Below are 10,990 nucleotides of genomic sequence, written 5' to 3'. Positions count from 1 at the left end.
CTCTCTCTCTCTCTCTCTCATCGGTATTTTCATACTCCTTGACTTTTCACAATAATTTTGCGTGGTACCAATCGAAACTGGTGCCACCGAATTGTCATCTTTCAGTACGTGAAGTCTGATACGTAAGTATGAAAGGCCAGCTGCTGTTATCAGTGTACCCCCTCTTTCTTTCCACATTGCTGGAATGGCTCATTTGAAAGGCAAACGTCAATACACGTGATTTTAGTACCTTAGCGTTGCTCTATACCGTCTCCCTTGAGAGATGCTGGTTCAGATCATCCTCAAGGTAGACTCTCGAAGCGCGTCCCTTGTTGGGAGATATCGCTTCTAGCATATATATATATATATATATATATATATATATATATATATATATATATATATATATATATATATATATATATATATATATATATATATATATATGTTTCAGTTGAAATATATTTTTTCAATTATATTTCACTTTATACCAATCCTTAATTTATGAAGCTCAATGTAATTACTGAGCATATAACAAACAATCAACCCGTGGCGCAGTGGATAGAGATGTTGAATCTCTATGGTTCTATGTGAGAATTGTCTGAAGATAGCGGTTTCAATCCTACCCAAAGCCGGCCAGAGGCTTACTTGGCCAAAAAACGTGGTAAGACAACACAACTATGGATGGCAATAATTGTTGAGGATGCAGTTAGGAGATGAGGAGTTCCTATCCCGTCGCGGTTAGCACCTGACGAAAGCATAATGAATAGTTGGCCGAAATGTCGTGAAACAACAACTAAGAAAGATGAGGATAATAGTCTGCAATAAATAAATTAACAAATAGTAATAAAAAAATATGTAGTAATAATATGTAGTAATAAATAGTAATTACAAAAATATATAATAATAATAATATCCAGTAAAAAATAATAATAATAATCAATATGAAGTAAGAAATAGTAATAACATGTAATAAGAAATAGTAATGATAAAAAGTATGTAGTAATAAATAGTAATAATAAACAATAATAAATAAATAATGATAGTAATTACCAAAATATGTAGTAATAATATGTAATAAGAAATTGCACTATTAGACAATATGTAATAGTAAATAGTAATTACAAAAATATAGTATGCAGTTATAATAATAATAATAATAATTATTATTATTATTATTATTATTATTATTATAAACAATATGTAGTAAGAAATAATAATAATAAACAATATGTAGTAATAAATAGTAATAATAAACAATAATAAATAAATAATGAATAGTTACAAAAATATATAATAATATGTAATAAGAAATTGTAAATAGTAATTACAAAAATATGTAGTAATAATATGTAGTTATAATAATAATAATAATAATAATAATAATAATAAATATGTAGTAATAGTAATTACAAAAATATGTAGTAATAATATGCAATAAGAAATAGTAATAATAAGCAGTAAATAATAAATATTGATTGCAATAATAAGTAGTAATAAATGATAATTACAAATTATATGAAGTAATAACATGTAGTAATAAATGATAATTACACAATATATGTAGTAATAACATGTAGTAATAAATGATAATTACAAATTATATGTAGTAATAACATGTAGTAATAAATGATAATTACAAAATATATGTAGTAATAACATGTAGTAATAAATGATAATTACAATATATATGTAGTAATAACATGTAGTAATAAATGATAATTACAAAATATATGTAGTAATAACATGTAGTAATAAATGATAATTACAAAATATATGTAGTAATAACATGTAGTAATAAATGATAATTACAATATATATGTAGTAATAACATGTAGTAATAAATGATAATTACAAAATATATGTAGTAATAACATGTAGTAATAAATGATAATTAAAAAATATATGTAGTAATAACATGTAGTAATAAATGATAATTACAAAATATATGTAGTAATAACATGTAGTAATAAATGATAATTACAATATATATGTAGTAATAACATGTAGTAATAAATGATAATTACAAAATATATGTAGTAATAACATGTATGTTATGTATGTAAATGATAATTACACATATATGTAGTAATAACATGTAGTAATAAATGATAATTACACAATATATAGTAATAACATGTAGTAATAAATGATAATTACAAAATATATGTAGTAATAACATGTATGTTATGTATGTAAATGATAATTACACATATATGTAGTAATAACATGTAGTAATAAATGATAATTACACAATATATAGTAATAACATGTAGTAATAAATGATAATTACAAAATATATGTAGTAATAACATGTATGTTATGTATGTAAATGATAATTACACATATATGTAGTAATAACATGTAGTAATAAATGATAATTACACAATATATAGTAATAACATGTAGTAATAAATGATAATTACAAAATATATGTAGTAATAACATGTATGTTATGTATGTAAATGATAATTACACATATATGTAGTAATAACATGTAGTAATAAATGATAATTACACAATATATAGTAATAACATGTAGTAATAAATGATAATTACAAAATATATGTAGTAATAACATGTATGTTATGTATGTAAATGATAATTACACATATATGTAGTAATAACATGTAGTAATAAATGATAATTACACAATATATAGTAATAACATGTAGTAATAAATGATAATTAAAAAATATATGTAGTAATAACATGTATGTTATGTATGTAAATGATAATTACACATATATGTAGTAATAACATGTAGTAATAAATGATAATTACACAATATATAGTAATAACATGTAGTAATAAATGATAATTACAAAATATATGTAGTAATAACATGTATGTTATGTATGTAAATGATAATTACACATATATGTAGTAATAACATGTAGTAATAAATGATAATTACACAATATATAGTAATAACATGTAGTAATAAATGATAATTACAAAATATATGTAGTAATAACATGTAGTAATAAATGATTATTACAAATTATATGTAGTAATAAAATGTAGTAATACATGATAATTACAAATTATATGTAGTAATAACATGTAGTAATAAATGATAACTACAAAATATATGTAGTAATAACATGTAGTAATAAATGATAATTACAAAATATATGTAGTAATAGCATGTAGTAATAAATGATAATTACAAAATATATGTAGTAATAACATGTAGTAATAAATGATAATTACAAAATATATGTAGTAATAACATGTAGTAATAAATGATAATTACAAATTATATGTAGTAATAACATGTAGTAATAAATGATAATTACAAAATATATGTAGTAATAACATGTAGTAATAAATGATAATTACAATATATATGTAGTAATAACATGTAGTAATAAATGATAATTACAAAATATATGTAGTAATAACATGTAGTAATAAATGATAATTAAAAAATATATGTAGTAATAACATGTAGTAATAAATGATAATTACAAAATATATGTAGTAATAACATGTAGTAATAAATGATAATTACAATATATATGTAGTAATAACATGTAGTAATAAATGATAATTACAAAATATATGTAGTAATAACATGTATGTTATGTATGTAAATGATAATTACACATATATGTAGTAATAACATGTAGTAATAAATGATAATTACACAATATATAGTAATAACATGTAGTAATAAATGATAATTACAAAATATATGTAGTAATAACATGTATGTTATGTATGTAAATGATAATTACAAATATATGTAGTAATAACATGTAGTAATAAATGATAATTACACAATATATAGTAATAACATGTAGTAATAAATGATAATTACAAAATATATGTAGTAATAACATGTAGTAATAAATGATAATTACAAATTATATGTAGTAATAAAATGTAGTAATACATGATAATTACAAATTATATGTAGTAATAACATGTAGTAATAAATGATAACTACAAAATATATGTAGTAATAACATGTAGTAATAAATTATAATTACAAAATATATGTAGTAATAGCATGTAGTAATAAATGATAATTACAAAATATATGTAGTAATAACATGTAGTAATAAATGATAATTACAAAATATATGTAGTAATAACATGTAGTAATAAATGATAATTACAAATTATATGTAGTAATAACATGTAGTAATAAATGATAATTACAAATTATATGTAGTAATAACATGTAGTAATAAATGATAATTACAAAATATATGTAGTAATAACATGTAGTAATAAATGATAATTACAAAATATATGTAGTAATAGCATGTAGTAATAAATGATAATTACAAAATATATGTAGTAATAACATGTAGTAATAAATGATAATTACAAATTATATGTAGTAATAACATGTAGTAATAAATGATAATTACAAATTATATGTAGTAATAACATGTAGTAATAAATGATAATTACAAATTATATGTAGTAATAACATGTAGTAATAAATGATAATTACAAAATATATGTAGTAATAACATGTAGTAATAAATGATAATTACAAAATATATGTAGTAATAGCATGTAGTAATAAATGATAATTACAAATTATATGTAGTAATAACATGTAGTAATAAATGATAATTACAAATTATATGTAGTAATAACATGTAGTAATAAATTATAATTACAAAATATATGTAGTAATAACATGTAGTAATAATTATTGAATATTACAAATTATATGTAGTAATAACATGTAGTAATAAATGATAATTACAAATTATATGTAGTAATAACATGTAGTAATAAATGATAATTACAAAATATATGTAGTAATAACATGTAGTAATAAATGATAATTACAAAATATATGTAGTAATAACATGTAGTAATAAATGATAATTACAAAATATATGTAGTAATAACATGTAGTAATAAATGATAATTACAAAATATATGTAGTAATAACATGTAGTAATAAATGATAATTACAAATTATATGTAGTAATAACATGTAGTAATAAATGATAATTACAAATTATATGTAGTAATAACATGTAGTAATAAATGATAATTACAAATTATATGTAGTAATAACATGTAGTAATAAATGATAATTACAAAATATATGTAGTAATAACATGTAGTAATAAATGATAATTACAAAATATATGTAGTAATAACATGTAGTAATAAATGATAATTACAAAATATATGTAGTAATAACATGTAGTAATAAATGATAATTACAAAATATATGTAGTAATAACATGTAGTAATAAATGATAATTACACATATATGTAGTAATAACATGTAGTAATAAATGATAATTACAAATTATATGTAGTAATAACATGTAGTAATAAATGATAATTACAAAATATATGTAGTAATAACATGTAGTAATAAATGATAATTACAAAATATATGTAGTAATAACATGTAGTAATAAATGATAATTACAAAATATATGTAGTAATAACATGTAGTAATAAATGATAATTACAAATTATATGTAGTAATAACATGTAGTAATAAATGATAATTACAAAATATATGTAGTAATAACATGTAGTAATAAATGATAATTACAAAATATATGTAGTAATAACATGTAGTAATAAATGATAATTACAAAATATATGTAGTAATAACATGTAGTAATAAATGATAATTACAAAATATATGTAGTAATAACATGTAGTAATAAATGATAATTACAAATTATATGTAGTAATAACATGTAGTAATAAATGATAATTACAAATTATATGTAGTAATAACATGTAGTAATAAATGATAATTACAAATTATATGTAGTAATAACATGTAGTAATAAATGATAATTACAAAATATATGTAGTAATAACATGTAGTAATAAATGATAATTACAAAATATATGTAGTAATAACATGTAGTAATAAATGATAATTACAAAATATATGTAGTAATAACATGTAGTAATAAATTATAATTACAAATTATATGTAGTAATAACATGTAGTAATAAATGATAATTACAAATTATATGTAGTAATAACATGTAGTAATAAATGATAATTACAAAATATATGTAGTAATAACATGTAGTAATAAATGATAATTACAAAATATATGTAGTAATAACATGTAGTAATAAATGATAATTACAAAATATATGTAGTACTAACATGTAGTAATAAATGATAATTACAAATTATATGTAGTAATAACATGTAGTAATAAATTATAATTACAAATTATATGTAGTAATAACATGTAGTAATAAATGATAATTACAAATTATATATAGTAATAACATGTAGTAATAAATGATAATTACAAAATATATGTAGTAATAACACGTAGTAATAAATACTAATATACAAATATCTAAAAACCAAAATAGGTTTAAAAGGCTTCTAAAATTCATACTACAATTGTCCACAAGGATATGTAATGGAGTGGATAAATTTCTTAGTAAATCCAGTTGTAAGGTTTAATCCCTTGTTGGGGCAACACTCAAAATACAATTGAGATTTACTTAGGCCTTCTACTTAATAACTGCTGAGGAAACGAATGAACACTATCCGCCCTTCCCCGTTGATAAAATAAGGAGTTCCGTTCCAAATTCGGTGCAAACAAATGATTTCCGAGTTCCACAAAATACACCCAAAGAAGGTCAAAATGTTTTGAAAATAATATTAACAAGAGAAAAGTAACGCAAAGAATCCAAATAATATTAAATGAAAACAATCATTGAATTTAAAAACGATATAAAAAAAAAAAATGTCGCGTCGCTAATTGAAGGGGGTGGCAGAAAGCAAAAAAAAAAAAAAAAAGAAAAAAAAGCCACATAATTAGGTAATCAGTCAGTCACCCTTCCCCTCAGTTTTCTTCATGGTCTCTTCTCGCTTGTGACTCGTAGGCAGCTTTGTAGCAAGCGACATTAGTTTAATTTAAGCAAGCTATATTAATCGCTTTAATCGATGACTTTTAACATCGACAATACTATTGCATGTGTATAGGAAAAGTTGGATGTACACTTACACATGAATAACAACAAACATTAATTTATTATGAACTGTTTAAAAATAGTTATGCAAATTAGAAATTCAAATACGTGCCTTTAGAGCTTTTATCAGTACTATAAAAGAGTCGTTAAAAATAATAGTAACCTTTTTTGCTTTTAATACGGGTGTAATATTTAAATAAATAAATAAATAGAAGACTTTCGAATTTATTCATTTAATTTAATGGAGACATTGCTGGGTGAAGGGCTACAATAAAAAGTAATTGAATATATAGTCATATTTAATCCAGAGGAAGTATCGATATAAAGACGAAACGTTGATGAACACATAACTCGGTTTGTTCCTTTTTATTTCTCTATAGTCGTATTTATATATCATTTATTTATAGGAGCATACCCCTGAAATATATTTGTGATAAATTTCAAACAAGTAAAATATTTGTTTATTTTCCTAATATTACGTTGTGATTTGGTTTTCAAGCGCACTTGATGCCTATTTGATTTTATTCAAATTAAAACAACGTTTCTATATGAACTCTCATCCTTGACATTATTCTCGCGTTGCCTACGCACAGTTCAAACATTTCAAAATACAACCGCCAGATACAACGCGCGTCTCTTTACAAACAGACTTTTTTCTCCAACTTTACAACATGGCAAGGAAGAAGAAAAGAAAACACTGAAGATGGAGCATACCCCTGAAATATATTTGTTATAAATTTCAAACAAGTAAAATATTTGTTTATTTTCCTAATATTACGTTGTGATTTGGCTTTCAAGCGTACTAGATGCATATTTTATTTTATTCAAATTAAAACGTTTCTATATGAACTCTCATCATTAACATATTTATATATTATTTCATGAAATAAAATACGCATCAAGTTCGCTTGAAGGCCAAATTATAACGCAATTATACAAAAATAAATGAATATTTTATTTGCTTGAAATTTATAATTTAAATATATTTCGGAGTCAAACTCCATCCTCATCTTGTTTTGTTTTCTTCTTCTTCTTCTTCTTTCTTGCCATGTAAAGTTGGAGAAAGAAAAGTCAGTAATAAAGATCCGCGCGTTGTCTCTCAGCGATTGTATTTTGAAATGTCGGGAACAGTGCGTTGGCTACGCGAGATTAACGCCAGGGGTGTGAAGCGCACTTGATGTATACTTTATTTTATTCAAATTAAATCAACGCTTCTATAACGGAACTCACACTCCTAATATTATTTTATTTTTATTCATTTTTTTATCCTTTGAGACGAGGCTTCATTATTTGTGTATTAATTTTTTGGCTGACTGTTATCCTCATCTCCATATTAGTTGTTGTTGTTGTTGTTTCGCCACATTTCGGCCAACTATTCCTCTGGCCTTCTTCAGATGATAAGTTGGCCGAAACGTGGCGAAACAACAACTAGTCAGCCAGAAAAAATAAATACACAACTTATGAAGCCTCGTCTCAAAGGGTTAAATAAAAATAAAAATAAAATAAAATATCATTCGATAGACCCCTGATAATGGAAGGTTAGATATAAACACAAAATGAGACTTATAAGATAATAAAATCCAATTTTGACCACCCTTCGGGGCCCGTGGCGCAATGGATAAAGGTGTTGAGTCTCTATGGTTCCAAGCGAGCATTGTCTGAAGATAGTAGTTTCAATCCTAACCAAAGCAGACAAGAAGATTAGTTGGCCAAAAACTGGGGGGACAACAACAACTATGGGAGGTAGTAATTACTGGGGACACAGTTACATTCCTATCCCATCATGGTTAACCACCTGAAGAAGGTCAAAGGGTTAGTTGGCCGAAACGTGGTGTAACAACAACTATGAAGATGAAGATAACCGTCCATAAAAAAAAAATGAATACATAGTCATATTTATATCTACATATTTTAAGTAGATCTTTTTTTAATTCGTTACACGACAAAAACACACAAAGACTACCGGTTGTGGCGGCCGATTCGCGAAGTTATTCAGACGAACGTTTAAATAACAAAAATAACAAATGACATTAATTGTTAATCTTTTTTCTTTCTCTGTTTCGATTCGCTTTTTTATTCACTCCCTAAAGCAAGTAAGTTTTCACGGGAACGTGCTAACTTAAAGCATTTTCAACCAATGTGTGACACTCCCGTCGATTTCGACATAAGAGGCCCCCTACCACTAACTTGTTAGGAAATCCACACATATGATTTGTCTGTAGCGGTAAAGGCTTTATGCAAATTTTGGTACAATTGCTAATCTCAATCAGTGTAATTGGCTGCTACAGGAAAGAACAGACAGTAGGCTTCAGGCTGTTTACATCAGCATGTCTTAGCGAAGACTGAGGGTGCATCTCTCCCAGTAGATTAAACGCACCCCCAGATACCAATCTTGAAATTTCTACATTTGGCATGGTACATACAGCGCCTAGGATTCCAAAATGGTCACTCAACTGGCACCGCTCAGGTTCAATGTTGCTTAACTTCGGTGATCTAACGAAAACGTGTGTGTCAACGTGATTATGTTGTACTTATATCAACTAACGGAAATCGTTTATCCCCCCCCAAAAAAAAAAAGTAACAAGTCTATGTCAAAGTAGTAAACTAACACAAACTTTAAAAACGAGGAAATAAAAAAAAATAAAAAAATAAGATGACACCTACAAACAACGCCTTGAACTGACCTCAAGTACGTATGCTCAACAATCCCACATACTTTTTGCCAGGAGAGGCAGAACGGAAAATTCTCAATGACTCACATGACAGCTTTCTGCACTTGTGACACATATCCTTACACACTAGTGACAGTCAGGCGAGCAGAAATGAATTTTTACTTACATCTATACATGCCCTGTCAAGAACAAAGTAAACCAACGTACATACATACACAATACCACACTGCCAAATACTCATATACGTACATTTGCACTATAGAACATTTCGACTTGTAATTGTCTGTATTTTATCGGGTATAGCCAACCATGTCTGGATGGAGAGGGGGGACCATCGCCCCCTATGGGATGAAGTAAAAATAATAAACAGAGAGACCCACTGGAAAGTGAGAAAACTTAAAGAAACAGCTCACATGCTCGGACATAACAACATACTGAGCAAACCAAGCATAGAGCTGAATGCAATTTGGACACCTCTGATAGAGAGAGAAACCCTTGAATAACAACATAGGTTTAACATTAACAAAAACCAACTAAGAATTGTTCTAGTGACATATAGGAGTGGTCCTAGACGTTGTATCAAAGGTTACAGTTACCTAAAGGTGCTGAGTTCAATCCTGAACGAAGGCAGTGAAAAGTAACATTCAAAACAGAGAATTAGCAACTATGTCCCATTTCGAATTGTGACTACTAATCCAACTTTTTTGCCAAACACTAATTTGTATAATTGAACATTTTCATGATTGAAAGTAACCTTTATATTCTTATCACTTGTTTTGTTATGTAATGTTACCCAAAATGTTGTAGCCTCAGTCGCAGAGTTAGGAAAAATCTTCAGCTCATTTTTTTACAACAACATTTATTTCCTCATTCCTCCACCATGCATGACTTCTTGTTGCAGGTGTGATATCTTCCGTATGATCGTCTTCTAGAACGTGCTCTTGAACGTCCTTCACATCTTTAAAGTGATTGTCTTCTCGAATGTGCTCTTCTTTTTCCTTACCGTGATGCCATTTAGCTCATGGCTCGGTGTTTGCATGTAGCCGTCCGCACTACGTTATAGTTATAAAATTTCGTTTATCTTAATTTTTCATTTATAAAATTTTTCTTATGTTTTAGTTAGCACTTGCTAACTGGTGACCCCCTTCTATTCTCTTACTGTGACATTCATTTTCATTTTTTTTTTATATATATATATACATGTTCGTATATAAATTTTCTTCCTTCGCTATAACAATAATTTTTATACACAAACTACATTAATTGTCGGTGTGGGTCTTCGCAATACCCAAAGACGCTCTTGTATAAACTGGCTCTAGCAGATCTAGCAGACTAAGGACCACGCCAAACAATATCTTGTCTCAGAATTTCATCAATAGCAAGATAAT

The sequence above is a fragment of the Euprymna scolopes genome, chromosome 43, assembly GCF_053919585.1.
Source record: "Euprymna scolopes isolate OS-2025 chromosome 43, ASM5391958v1, whole genome shotgun sequence".
NCBI classification, from domain to species: Eukaryota; Metazoa; Mollusca; class Cephalopoda; order Sepiida; family Sepiolidae; genus Euprymna; species Euprymna scolopes.
The sequence above is the reverse complement of the archived record's forward strand: the minus strand, read 5'-3'. Positions refer to the sequence as shown.